This window comes from Harpegnathos saltator, unplaced genomic scaffold (assembly GCF_003227715.2).
Source record: "Harpegnathos saltator strain DR-91 unplaced genomic scaffold, Hsal_v8.6 scaffold188, whole genome shotgun sequence".
NCBI lineage: Eukaryota > Metazoa > Arthropoda > Insecta > Hymenoptera > Formicidae > Harpegnathos > Harpegnathos saltator.
The window spans coordinates 1,041,592-1,044,565 of NW_020229970.1; the positions used below are offsets into that span (position 1 = coordinate 1,041,592).

The 2,974-nt window shown below is 43.2% G+C and overlaps 1 pseudogene; it reads left to right on the forward strand.

Annotated features, from left to right (window-relative positions):
• On the forward strand, positions 1-2,109 carry LOC105186191 (uncharacterized; annotated as a pseudogene).
• The last annotated feature ends 865 nt before the right edge of the window (positions 2,110-2,974 follow it).

Consider the following 2,974-nt stretch of genomic DNA (forward strand, 5'->3'; position numbering starts at 1 on the left):
ATGTCCATTGACAGTTTTGCCCGGTTTCAGCAGTTCACAGTACACGATTCCTTTCTGGCCCCACCAAACGCAGAGCATTGTCTTCTTTCCGAAGCGACTTGGCCGTGCTGTCGATGTTGACCTGGCTTCGCCAGGTGAAAGCCATGATTTTTTGCGTTTGGGAATCTCGAAATATATCCACTTCTCATCGCCGGTAACAATTCGATGCAGGAAACTCTTTCATGCCACAAAAAAAGCAAAATTTCGGAAGTGGCTCTTCGATTTTCCATCTGTCTCTCAGTCAACTCATGCGGCACCCATTTCCTTCCTTTTGAATTTTTTTCATGGCATGTAAACATTTGGAAATACCTTGGCGAGTCATGTTTAATGCCTCCGCAAGTTGATCTTGTGTTTGCGTATCATCTTCATCCAATAACGCTTGCAGATCGGTGTCCTGAATTGTTTTTGGTCTTCCGGAGCGCTCCTTGTCCTCAGTATCGAAATCGCCAATTCTGAAGCGTTTAAACCAATCTTTACAGGTAGTTTTCGATGGTGCATGTTTGTCGTAGGCCTCCTCAAGCAAACGATGTGCTTCAGCTGCACTTTTTTTCAAGTTAAAGCAGAAAAGCAAAGCTTCCTGCAAATGCTGTTTATTTGACACAAAACTCGACATCGTTGTTAGAAAAAATATTTTTACGTTGCGTTATGTGTTGGTATTACGACTGGTTATTGTTAACAGATATTCAAGCTATAAAAAAGCACAACTTCAGACATTTATGTCGACTACATGTGTCGTTAGCGCCATCCATCTGTGAAACCCGGAAACTTAGTTGCGCACCTAGTACAAACCGACGTGTGCGGGATGTCACATCGAGTTACCGCGCAAAGTAAAAATGAAGCGGGCTGTGATCAACGTGCAATCTATGGACAATGCATGTTTCGCGTGGGCGGTGGTTGCAGCGTTATGTCCAGCTGACAAACACGCAGATCGTCAATCTTCGTATCCACACTATACATCGGTGTTAAATATGCAGGACATTGAATTTCCAATGCGCATAAACCAAATTAAAAAGTTTGAACGGTTGAACGATATCTCGCTCAACATTTATAGTGTGGAGAAGAGATATGACGACGCAACAGAGAAAGAAGGAAACGTGGTCGTGCCCATATATCTCACGGAACAGAAAATGGAGAAGCACGTCAATCTACTGCATATCCCAGAACTGCGAGATGACAACGCCGGACACTTCGCATGGGTCAAGAATTTGTCCCGACTCGTCAGCTCACAGCTGAGCAAAGAAGAACACAAAAAACATATTTGTGACCAGTAAGTATACACGGTAAGTAAGAACGCAATGAATAATGAATAATGTGACATACACCAATAACAAATAATGTTTTTTCCAGATGTTTGCATTACTTCAGCTCGAGCGAGAAGCTGGAGAGCCATATTGTCGACTGTCAAAAATGAATGACTGCGCAATCATCCTGCCAAACGATGACAACAAATGGCTCACCTTCACCAACTACTGCAGGAAGGAGCGAATCCCGTTTGTAGTTTACGCCGACTTGGAATGTACCCTGGAGACACCGAGGGAAGAACAAACGAGTTCGTATGCATATCAACATCATAGCGTATTTAATATAGCGTATTACGATGTTCCTACGACGAGTCGTTATCCGCGTATCGATGTCGCCGCGATGCAGATTGCACCTCGTGGTTCGTCAAGGAACTCGAAGAACTGGCACATCGCGTAAAGGGTATTTTGTCCGCAAATGTCCCCGTGGAAACTTTATCGAAAGAACAGTGGGAGACATTTCAATACGCTACGCTGTGTCATATGTGTGATAAATCATTTTCAGATGGAGGACGATACACGCGTACGCGATCATTGCCACCTGACTGGACGGTACAGAGGTCCCACGCATTCCAATTGCAATCTAAATTACCAAGACAATTATTGCACTCTTGTGGTCTTTCATAACTTATCCGGTTATGATTCACACTTCATCATCAAAGATATAGCAACCGCGTTCGAAGGTTCAATCACTGTACTACCGATAACCAAAGAGAAACATATTTCGTTTATAAAGACTGTAGCAAACATGACGGACAGTAGGAATAAATAGAAAAATTGTATACAATTGCGGTTCATCGATTCGTACAAATTTCTCAATATTAGTCTCGATAAATTGGCGTCTTTTCTCGACAACGTACAGTCCGAATTTTCAAATTTGTCCGACAAGGATTTTGATTTATTGACGCTAAAGAGTGTTTTTTCGTACGAATACTTTGATTGCGTGGACAAACTGCAGGATCAGTGTTTACCACCGCACGAATCAGTAGTTAAGCAAGGGGCATTCTAACCCAATTGCAAAATATTCTTTGCAAAATGCACTCTTTATTAATTAAACTTTTTTGCGTCTATGGGCATAGATGGCGGCCGTGACGTCACGCATATGTCCAGAGAAAAAACTGTCGAGCTGCTGCTAGACTCGAACCTGGGCCCTAGCGGTTACTATTCAACGCTCCAACCTCCTAGACCACCGTCGCCTGTTGCTAGTAGACGTCTAGTAAAGATTCTCAAAGTGTGTATGATGACATCACGAGAGAAAAAACTGTCAGGCTGCTGCTAGACTTGAACCTGGGTCCTCGCCGCGGTTAACATCCAACGCTCCAACATCCTAGACCACCGTCGCCTGTTGCTAGTAGATGTCTAGCGAAGGTTCTCAAGTGTGTATGATGACGTCACACACACGTCAAAGAAAAAAATAAGTCGACACCGAGCCAGACTCGAAATAAGCATCATACCGCAACTAAAGAACTGTATTTTTATCAAACACAATTACCATGGAATTTCCTCTACTGCAAAACACGACCAAACACCTGTGGACCGTCAAAACTGCTACTAATTTGGAAAAACCTCGATACGTTATCTTTGCGCTGCAAACTGGTCGGAAGAATGTCATGTCGGAAAATATAACTCGATTCGAT